This window comes from Chiloscyllium punctatum, chromosome 44 (genome assembly GCF_047496795.1).
Source record: "Chiloscyllium punctatum isolate Juve2018m chromosome 44, sChiPun1.3, whole genome shotgun sequence".
NCBI lineage: Eukaryota > Metazoa > Chordata > Chondrichthyes > Orectolobiformes > Hemiscylliidae > Chiloscyllium > Chiloscyllium punctatum.
Window position 1 is genome coordinate 51,586,182 of NC_092782.1, and position 12,163 is coordinate 51,598,344.

Consider the following 12,163-nt stretch of genomic DNA (forward strand, 5'->3'; position numbering starts at 1 on the left):
AATTAGAGACTAGCAGTCATGCTCAGTAGCACCACTGGGAAGGCTTTGGCTGTTACCAGCAATGCACATCCAAGGCCCACATTCACGAGTAGTGGGAGTGCAGAGGATGAGTGTGGGAGAGGTCAGGTCTGTAGCAGTGAGCCCCCTCCCTTGATGCTGGATTCCATGATCAAGCACTGAGGGTCTTTGATGAAGGACATCCCTGGAAGACCAGAAGCAACTCTGACAAGGTTTACTTTTTGTGGTTCATGTGAGTTGAGTCCCCTGCCGACTGCTGGAGTGATGAGGCCCAAATTGGCAGGAGGGAGGCATGTCTGTCCACAAACCTTCCCACCTTCACCTTAATCAGGGGAGAAGCAGGAAGTCAGTGGGGTCCCCAACACATTGGACGAGTACTTAAAATGCCAAGGCATCGTAGGCTATGGACTGAGTGCTGGTAAATGGGATTGGTGTAGTTTGATGTTTGTTGGACGGCATCGACACAGCTCCTCGTATCAAACTTCCCAGAGCATTAAACCCCACCCACAGCCTCAGCACTGAACCCACCAAGATCCCTGAGATCTTAGAGGTTCTCAGCCTTCCAAACAATGAGGAATGTCAGTGCAACCTCTCCTCGTAAGGTAATTATTTCATTCCAGAAATCAGCTGAGTGAACTTGCACTGAACTGCCTCCAATGTTGCGATAAAAAGTCATAGGGTCATCACATTGCCACAGGATATCTCCAGTTTTCCAATTGTGAGGTCCTGGCAAAACACTCTCATCTCCCCTCTTGCCCCCTCACTCATTCCACCCATTCCCCTCATTCCCCCGACACAAACATACATACCTCTCCCCCAAAACACTCTGATAGACTTCTCTTGCTACCAGGAGTTTCCTGGTGGTATCAAAAGGTTGCTTCTGTGTGAGACAGGTTTCTCTATTGAGGAGAGTCCTCTACACCTAAGGCAGAAGCACAGTGGTGATGGGAGGGGTCCTACAGAGTTTCGATCAGATACAACCTGGAAAACTGCATTCAGTTCTGGACACTGAACCTGAGGAGAATTAGATTCGCACTGGAGTGTGAGCAAGTACAGATTCACCAGAATTATACCAGGGCTTAAAGACTTAAACAATGAGGGCGAGCTGCACAAATCTGTTTGTATTCTGTTGAGTGGAGAAACCTGAGGAGTAATCTAATTGAGATGCTTAAAATGTTAAAAGTATTCATCTCCTACTCATCTTCATGACATTAGCAACCTTCGAGGAACAATGAGGGAACATGTCCTTAAACTTTGGAACAAACCTTTCAAGACTTCAATCAGGAAACGTTATCTTGTACAAAAAAAATTGAAAATGCAGAACAAAAACCTTTGAATTCTGAGTGTTTTAAGACCAAGATTTAAGTTACAAGATTAAGATAAATAGCCTTTTCCGAGAGAGGATATAAAGTGCTGTAGAGTAACGGTTGGTAAATGTATTTGAATTGTACTTCAGCAGTAATCTCTTGAATGATGGAACAGACTTGAGAGGCTGAGTGAAGGGGCTGAGTGGCCTTTTCAGGCTCCTAATGTTGTGTAGAAGTCTGATTGAAAGCAATTTCTATCGATTTTGCATGCGCTGAAAGTTAAAATAAAAATGTTATAAAACCAACTTAAGGAGGTGTTAATCGAATTTACTCACCTCCTGCCCTCTTTGCATTCACTCGACCTATAGCTGAAATGCATTAGGGTGAGTGAATAGACTGAGGGAATGGACCACCTTGAAATAACTAAACGTAATGCAATCCAACCTCAAATATGGTCAGTGGAGGCAGCAATGCTTCTTTACCCTGTCTGCACAGGAAACCATTCAAAATGATAACTATCTAGTCTGTTATCATACAGATCACAGAATCCCTGCAGTGTGGAAACAGGCCATTTGGTCCATCGAGTGCACACTGACCTCTAAAGAGGATCTCACTCAGACCCACCTGCCTACCCTCTCCCTGGGTGACTTAACATGGCCAATCTACCTCAGCTGCACATCCTTTGGACTGGGGGAGGAAACTGGAGCACTTGGTGGATACCTACGCAGACACGGGGAGAGTGTGCAAGCTGCACACCATCACTTGAGGCTGGAATTGAACCCAGGTCCCTAGCGCTGTGAGGCAGCAGTGCTAACCACTGAGCCACCATGCCTCCCTTTGAGCCAGCGTGCCAATCATCATCAGCTCCACCACCTTATGGTGTCACCATCTGGCACACACCAGATTTATGTGTTTACGTACTGCCAACAAAGCAGGTGCTTTCCATTCATAGTTCAACCCTTTTTATTGTCATCTGTAGTCACAACAGCACTGACTCTGTTTTGCTAAATTTCTTCTCAGTGACTCCTTTGTCCGGTTGGAAATTTACATTACACATCAACAAGAGAAGGCCGTTTGGCCCTTCAAGAATGCTCTGTGATTCAACAAAATCACCGTTATTCTGATTTCCCCTCAACTTGACTTTCATACCTACCTCCGTTAACCTTTCACCATTTTGCTATCTACCTCTGCCTTAAAGATATTGCACGCTTCTGCCTCCTCCACATTTTGATGTATAAAAGCTCACAACCTTCTGAGAGGAATAATGTCTCCTTATCTGTTTTAATTGGGCAACCTTTTGATTTCAAAATAGAGTTCAACAACTCTGTCCTCCATTTGATTACTTAGCAATTCCCACGGCGTGTCTTCTGGATTTGTTCTCGGACAAGCTAGCCTATCTTCTCCGTTTTAAACCAACCATTAACATCTAGTTAACACTGCAATCCCTCCTTTACCACCATTTATACTCTTTTTTTTTGCTCACTGTCTGTTCCGCTTGGTCCTTCTCCCCTGTTGTCAATGACTTAAAAGCCATCATTTTCCATCACCCTTTCAGTTCTGAAGAGGAGTTTTTAGACTCAAAACATTAACTCTATTTCTTCTCTACAGATGTATCAAGAGCTCCTGAGCTTCTCCAGCATTTTCTGTTTTTATTCCCAATATTTGTATTCTCTTCCCTCAGAATCAGTAACAATATTATATTCATTTTTCTAATTACTCACTGTATCAGCATAATAACTTTTTGTGATTCTTGCACAGGAACATTTAGGTTCTGCTGCATCTCAGAATTCTACAATCTCTCTTGAGGTAATATGCTTATTTTTAGTATTCCTGTCAAAATGGACAATTGCACGTTATCCCACATTATATTCCATTTGCCAGATCTTTACCCATTTACTGAACCTAGCTTTATCCTTTAGTAGCTTCCTTGGGTCCTTTTCTCAACTTACATTCCTACCTATTTTTGTGATATCAAAAAAATTAGCTATCATTCTTTTGGTCCCTTCAACCAAGTCAAATTGTAAACAATTAGTTTGTTACATTTTTTCAACAAGAAAATGACCCATTTATAATTAATTTCTTTTTCCAGTTAGCCAACCAATCTCCTGTCCATCTCAATCTGTTACCTCTACACCATGAGGTTTGATTTTTCACAATAATATGGTACCTTATTAAATGCCTTCTGAAAATCCAAAAACAGTAAATTCGTTGGTTCACCCTTATCCAAGGTACGGTTCTTCTAACATCCCCAATAAATTGATGAAGAATGATTTCCCTTTCAGAAAACAATGTTGACTCTTCCTGATTGCTTTGAATTTATTTTAGAACCTTATTATGGCATCTTTAATAATAGATTCTAACATTTTCCCTATGACAGATGTGAAGCTAACCGACCCATATTTTCCTGATTTGCCTCTTTCCCATTTTGAATAAAGGAGAAGGGTATTGCCATTCCTTCACTATCTCTGGGTCAAAGTCCTGGAATTCCCTCCCTAAAGGCATTGTGGGTCAACATGGACTCCAGCCGTTCAAGAACACAACTCACCATCTCCTTCTCAAGGGCAACTAGGGATGGGCAACAAAATGCTGGCCAGCTAACAACACCCAAATCCCACAGACAAATTTTAAAAAGATGCATTTATTACTTTCTAATCCAATTGAACCATCCCTAAATCTAGAGAATTTTGATAAATTAAAACCAATATATAACTATTTCACTAGCTACTTGTTTAAGACCCTAAGGTGAATCTAGGAAAACGTATGAGAAAAATTAGCAGATGGGAATGTGTCAACCAAAATTCCAATAATTTGCTAAGTACAACTTTAAAGGTGGTTATAATTTTCTTGAGTTCCTCCTTCCCTTGTATTTGCTGATCAACAGCTATTTCAGGAATGTTACCTGTACCCTCTATTGCGAAAATTGATGCAAAATACCTGTTCATCTGGCATCTCCTTATTTTCATAGAGTTATATAGTGTGGAAACAGATCATTTGGGCCAACTCATCCACCCTAACCAGATGTCCTAAACTGACCCCGTCCGACTTACCAGCATTTGGCCATATCCCTCTAAACCCTTCCTATTCATGTATCCATCCAGATGCCTTATAAATTTTGTAATTGTACCAGTCTCCACCACCTCCTCTGGCATCTCATTCCATACACACACCACCCTCTGTGTGGAAATGTTGTCCCTCAGGACCCTTTTAAATTTTTTCCTTCTCACCTTAAACTGATGGCCTCTGGTTTTGGACTCCCCCTACCCTGGGGGAAAAGACCTTGACTATTCAACGTACCCATGCTTCTTATGATTTCATAAACTTCTAAATCTGCCAGCGGTCCAAGTAAAAAGGCCCCAGTTTATACAACCATTCCGTCCAATCCCTGCATAATCCTGGTAAATCTTTCATTAACAATTTCATAGACCCACTTTCTATCAGACCAATGCTTGCTTTGCTTCTTTTTGTGAAATAGCTGGAAAAATTCTTACTGTCTGTCTTTATATTTTTAGCCAGCTTTCTTTTGTACCCTATTTTTCCTGACTTATTAATCTTTAAGATATTCTTTGTCTTTCCAAAAAAAATTCTGACCTGACCCCCAGCTCAATGTACTGAAATGCCTTCCTTTAACTGTAATTCTACCTTTAACTTTGTTGATTAACCACGAATAGTGAGTCCTCCCTTTGGAATTTTTCTCTCTCACTGGGATGTATCTATCCTGCCCATTCTTAAATATTCTTTCAAATGTCTGTCACTATGTCTCTATTGACTTATCCCTTAACCTAAATTGTTAGTTTACTTTCACTATCTCCGCTTTCATGCCCTCATAATCGTCCTTTCCTAAGTTTACAATTCCAGCTTTAGACCCAACCTGCTGCTCACTCAAACTTAATGTATAAAGTTAAAAATCACACAACACCAGGTTATAGTCCAACAGGTTTACTTGGAAGCACTAACTTTCGGAGCACTGCTTCTTCAACAAGTGGTTGTGCAGTTTAAGATCTTAAGACACAGAATTTATAGCAAAAGTTTACAGTGTGATGTAACTGAAATTATATATTGGAAAAGACCTGGATTGTTTGTTAAGTCTCTCATCATTCAGAATGGGCATGTTAGTTTCAGTTCTTTCATATGTAAATTCCAGAACTTTCTTAAAGTTATATTCTCAAGTGAACTTTAACAATAGGTGCCATGTTGGCCCAGATAATGCATTGAAGGTGTGAGGTGCCCTGTGTGAGGCTGTCTGTGCAGGAGCGTATGTGTGAGTGAATCAGAGAGAGCTTGTGTATGAGAGTGTGTGTGTGTGTGTGTGTGTGTGTCTGTGTGTCTGTGTGTAGTTCAATGGGGTCACCTGTAGTGTGACATGACCCCAAGGTCCCGGTTGATGCCATCCCCATGGGTACCGAACTTGGCTATCAGCCTCTGCTCGGCTACTTTGCATTGTTGCCTGTCCCGAAGTCCGCTTTGGAGGATGGTCACCTGAAGGTCCGAAGTCAAATGTCCCATACCGCTGAAGTGTTCTCCGACTGGGAAGGAACACTCTTGTCTGTTGATTGTTGAGCGATGTCCATTCATCCGTTGCCATAGCTTCTGCTTGGTCTCACCAATGTACCATGCCTTAGGGCATCCTTGCCTGCACCATATGAGATAGACAACGTTGGCCGTGTCACATGAGTACTTGCCATGTCCATGGTGGGTGGTGTCCCCACGTGTAATGCACTCACGCTGACCCTCTCTCATACACATTCCACGTCCCAATGAATGTGTCAGCACTCTACACAAGCATCTCCCACAATAACGACATCACGGCAACAGTCTCAGTACTCAACACCAATTTTACCAATCTCCATGCACCATCCTACAACTCCGCCAATGTTGTCTATCCCTGAAGCATGGTATATTGGTGAGACTGAGCAGAGGCTACGGCAACAGATGAATGGGTACCGCAAAACAATCACCAGACAGGAATGTTCCCTCCCAGTCAGGGAACATTTCAGTGGTCCAGCACATTCATCCTTGGACTTTCGGGTGACCATCCTCCAAGGTGGACTTTGGGACAGGCAACAACATGAATTGGCTGAGCAGAGGCTGATAGCCAAGTTCAGTATCCATGGGGATGGCCTCAACTGGGACTTTGGGTCTATGTCACACTACAGGTGACCCCACTACACTACACACACACACCTCCCAACCCACCACTCAGGCAGACCCTCTGTCATATGCTCACACATACACTCCCACACTCACGTGTAACTTTAAGAATGTAACTTTTAAAAAGTTCTGGAATTTACATATGAAAGAACTGAAATCAAAATGCCCATTCTAAAAGATGAGAGACTTAACAAACAATCCAGGTTTTTTTCAATATATAATTTCAGTTACATCACACTGTGAACTTTTGCTATAAATTCTGTGTCTTATGACCTTATACTCTACAACCACCTGATGAAGGAGCAGCGCTCCGAAAGCTAGTGCTTCCAAATAAACCTGTTGAACTATAACCTGGTGTTGTGTGATTTCTAACTTTGTCTATCCCAGTCCAACACCTCCAAAACCTAATGTCAAATTCAATAATTATTATGATCATTGTTACCTCTGGATACTTTCACTAGTTCTAACTCATTGACCAACATCAGGTCTGCCTGTTGTTTACTTTGTGCCAGAACATGCTATTTCAAGAAACGATCCCAAAAGTATTGTGTGAATTTCTCAGCTAGTACGCATCTGAGTTTTTCTTTACGTAGATTAAATTCCCCATGATTTTACCCTTCTGAGGTGTTCCCATTATTTCTTGGTTGATGCACTGCTCTACCATGTGACCTCAGTTAAGCGGCCTGTTCACCACTCCCCTAAATGCATTCTTGCCTTTGTCGTTCCTCTTCACGACCCAACCTGCTTCCTTATCCTGGTTTCCAGAACTTCAGTCATCCTCCCTATTGTAATAAAATCAATTTAATTAAAAGAGCCACCCATCCACTTTTTCCTAGCTTCCTGTCCTTCCTAAATTAATGTACCTTTCATGAGTCAGGTCTCAATGTATCTCCTCCTGAAGCAATGTCTCTGCAATATCTATTAGATCATACTTGTCCATCTCAATTTACACAATCGCTTCATCTGTTTCGTTTTGAATTCTATCTGCATTCAGATACTGAACCTTAAACATAGTCATTTTATTATTTTAGTAGCCTTCCATCTTATCTGTTGATTTCTTTGATCTATACTTTCTGTTGCTTGCTGTCGTGGTCTGTTTATCATTTTCTATATTAATATCTTTCTCTCTTGTCTTGTAACTGTTCCGTTTACCACATCTTACAAATGTGATCCTTTGACCCTGATATTTAATTTAAAACCCTCTCTACTTTTGTAGTAAGAACAGTGGGCCCAATGCAGTTCAGGTGGAGACTGTCCCAATAGCACAGCCTCTATTTTCCCCAGTACCGCTGCCTGTAGCCTGTGAACAGTTCTGATGAAGAGTCACTGGACTCAATGTTGTATAATCCTGGATGCATGAAGCTTACATGAAGTTAGGACAGACAGGAAGCTAAGTAAAGGTAGATGGGTGACTCTGTTGATTAAAAATGGTGTCAGCGTAATCCTACTGAACAAACTTGGCATGTAACCCAGCTTTATAATCCAGCTGCACTGAGTCATAGAATCCTACAGAATGGAAGAAGGCCACTTGGACCATTGAGTGCACACTGACCCTCCAAATAGCATCCCAGCCCAGACCCCCTCCATTATCCTATCCCTCTAACCCTGCATGTCCCATGGCAACTTCACCTAAACTGCACAGCTTTGGACTGCGCGAGGAAACCAGAACTCCCAGAGGAGACACGGGGAGAATGTGCAAACAGGGAAAAGAATAATTTGATTAGGGATAGTTAACATGGTTTTGTGAAGAATAGGTTGTGCCTCACAAACCTTATTGAGTTCTTCGAGGAAGTGACAAAACAGGCAGATGAAAGTAAAGTGGTAGATAGGGTGTATATGGACTTCAGTAAGGTGTTTGATAAGGTTCCACATGGTAGGCTATTGCACAAAATACGGAGTTTCAGGATTGAAGGTGATTTTGCAATTTGGATCAGAAATTGGCTAGCTAAAAGAAGACAGAGGGTGATGATTGATGGGAAATGTTCATCCTGGAGTTCAGTTATTAGTGGTGTGATTGCAAGGATCTGTTCTGGGGCTACTGCTGTTTGTCATTTTTATAAATGATCTGGATGAGGGCGTAGAAGGACGGGTGAGTAATTTTGCAGATGACACAAAGTTGGCAGAGTTGTGGATAGTGCCGAAGGATGTTGTGGGTTACAGAGGGACATAGGTAAGATGCAGAGCTGGGCTGAGAAGTGCCAAATGGAGTTTAATGCAGAAAAGTTGAGGTAGTTCACTTTGGAAGAAGTAACAGGAATGCAGAGTACTGGGCTAATGGTAAAATTCTTGGCAGTGAAGATGAACAGAGAGATCTCGGTGTCCAGAAGCATAAATCCCTGAAAGTTGCCAACTAGATTGAGAGGGTTGTTAAGAAGGCATATGGTGTGTTGGTGTTTATTCGGAGGGGGATTGAGCTTCAGAGCCACGAGATCATGCTTCAGCTGTAAGGCCATACTTGGGATATTGCATACAGTTCTGGTCACCACATTATAGGAAGAATGTGGAAGCTTTGGAAAGGGTTCAGAGGAGATTTACTAGGATGTTGCATGGTATGGAAGGTAGGTCTTATGAGGAAAGGCTGAGGGAACTGAGGCTGTTTTCATTAGAGGGAAGAAGGTTGAGAGGTGACTTAATTGAGACATATAAGATAATCAGAGGGTTAGACAAGGGTGGACAGTGAGAACCTATTTCCACGGATGGTGAGGGTTAACACAAGGGGACATAGCTTTAAATGAGGGGTGGTAGATTTAGGACAGATATTAGGGATAGTTTCTCTATTCAGAGAATAGTACAGGCATGCAACGGCCTGCCTGCAACATTAAGGGGCATTTAAATGGGCATTGGACATACATATGGATAATAATGGAATAGGTTAGATGGGCATTGGATTAATTTCACAAATCGGCGCAACATCAAGGGCTGGAGGGCCTGTACTGTGCTGTAATGTTCTATGTTTGACTCAGAGAGCGACCTGAGGGTGGAATCCAGGTCCCTGGTGCTAGAAGAATGCAGTGCTGACCACTGAGCTATCATGTTCTGCTGTATAACCCAGCTGTATAACCCTGCCTTATCGTCCTGCGATATAACCCACCTGTACAATCCCACTGCATAATGCTGCTTCGGCTGTCTGGATGAGTTGACATGATCTTTCCCTTTTGAGAAGGTTGGGCGAGAAAGCTCTTGAGGGATCCCACTCCCCACCCTCCCATCTGATTTCGAAACTGAATCGGGGTGTTTTTATTCAGTCTTTCCACAAGTGTTTTTGCAGAGGTCGGGTTGTGGGTTTTGCATGGGAAACACTTCCCCATCAGCTCACAACTTCAACAAGGTTCCAAATCAGTGGCAATGAATTATAGGTCAGCTTTGATTCAATTCATGTGAATGATGATGACATTAGATTAGAGATGTGGAAAGTGATAATGTACAAAGTACACACTTTGTACATTATTTCTATCCAATAATCACCTATACCCTCAAATGAACCTGCCTCCACCACATTTGTGCATTGCAGACCTTAGATACTCACTCGGTGAAGCAGTTTTTTTTCTCACATCTTTTTAAAGATGGGTTCTCCATCAGATACAGCCAGAGCTCATGTATATTAAAGGGATATGGATGGCAGTGAGAAAAAACAAGATAAAAACTAATGAAAGAATCTTAAGTGAATCTTAAATATATTTCACAGCCACTAAATCCCTGAAATTCAATATTGCTGTGGGCCTATGCTCCAAGCATAGATGATTGATAGCTCTCCTGTACTTGATTCCTCAGCTAGCCAGTTCAAATCCCTCTTCAGAAACTACAGCACAAAGTCCAGGCTGAAGCCTTGCTGCGGTACCAAGGGAGGACTGCAACGTTTGAAATGGTTTTTATAAAATGAAACATTCAGTGAAGATTGTGCCTGTATAAGATCTCAAAGGACCATTTGAAGAAAGGTCAAAGGCGGTCTTCACTTTGTCATGGCCAATATCTATCACTCACCCAACAAATAAACAGATGATCTAGTGAGTTATCCAACTGCTGCTTATGGGAACCCGCTGCTTAGTTTCCCAATATTACATTAATAGTCAGTAGTTAGCTCAGTGGTTATGTTGTTGAACTGGTATTGACGTGGATACATGAGTTCAAATCCCACTGGGGCTGTCGATAATGTAAATCTGATTAATCCACAGCATTGCTATGGTGCAGAAGAAGGCCATTTGGCCCATCATGCCTAGCACCAGCTATATTACTAAGTGCCAATCTCTGGCTTTCTCCCCAGACTTTGTACATTATTTCTAACCAATAATCAACTATACCCTCAAATGAATCTGCCTCCACCACATTTGTGCATTGAAGGCCTTAAATACTCACTTGGTGAAGCAGTTTTTTTCTCACATCATCCTTGTATTTTTGTATATCATTTTAAACCTATGTACTCTCAGTCTTGTTCTTTTTCCAAGTGAAAACAGCTTCACCCAATCTATTCTGTACGGCTCCTTCATGATTTTGAAAGCTCGATCATATTTCCTCTCAGCCTTCTTCTCTCTGAGCAGAATAGTCTCAACTTCTTCAATCTGTCCTCATCACTGAAGTTTCTCATCCTAGACCCATTCTTGTACTCTCTAATTAATAATTAACTAATTTCAAAAGCTCGCTTCAGTGATATTGGCCATGGAGCTGTTGAATTATTGTCATAAGCACTGATACCTCACAGCAAGTGTCCCAGACCTCTCTGGATCTGCTCTACTCCACCCAACAAGATAGACCCAACCAAAGATGGCGCTGGAATGGCCCATGATTGGGAAGGAGTGTTCAACCTCATTGACTCTAGATATCAAGTAGTGTCATGGTATCTGATCAACCATGGGCAAGGAAAGAGTTTAGCAAAATCACACCTTCAGGATGCCCCTGAACAACGACACACAACACACACACACAAAACACAAGATACACACAGACACACACACACAAAACACAAGATACACACAGACACACACACACACAAACACACAAAACACAAGATACACACACACACACACACACACAAAACACAAGATACACACACACACACACACAAAACACAAGATACACACACACACACACACACACACAGACACACACAGACACACACAAAACACAAGATACACACACACACACACAGACACACACACACAAACATCCCACCAGATGTTTGGGGCAGAAAGTGTTCAGAATATACTCTGGGTGGGGGAATATCATCACTTCAGGTAAAGGGAAAGTTGTCATGGTTTACCAGACCATAGGGCTGCTCTCTCTTTAGGGAATGACATCTGATGGTAGTTTTGAGTCATAGAGGTTTAAAGCATGGAGTCAGACCTTTTGGCCCATCTTGTTTGGGAGGCAGATTTTGGAAAGGTGCAGAAGTAACAGAGTTGTTGCCATGGGTGCCTTCAACTTCCCTAATATTAAATGGAGCTTCCTTCGGGCAAATAGTTTGGATGGACCAGATTTTGTCAGGTGTATTCAGGAAGGAGTCAGGTGTGACTCAGTATGTAGATAAGCTGACTAGAAGGGAGGTCATATTGGATTTGGTGCTTGGCAATGAACCAGGACAGGTGTCAGATCTCTCGGTGGGAGAGCATTTCAGTGATAGTGATCACAACTCCCTGATCTTTACTATAGTCATGGGGCGGGATCGGAGCAGACAGTATGGGAAAGTATTTAATTGG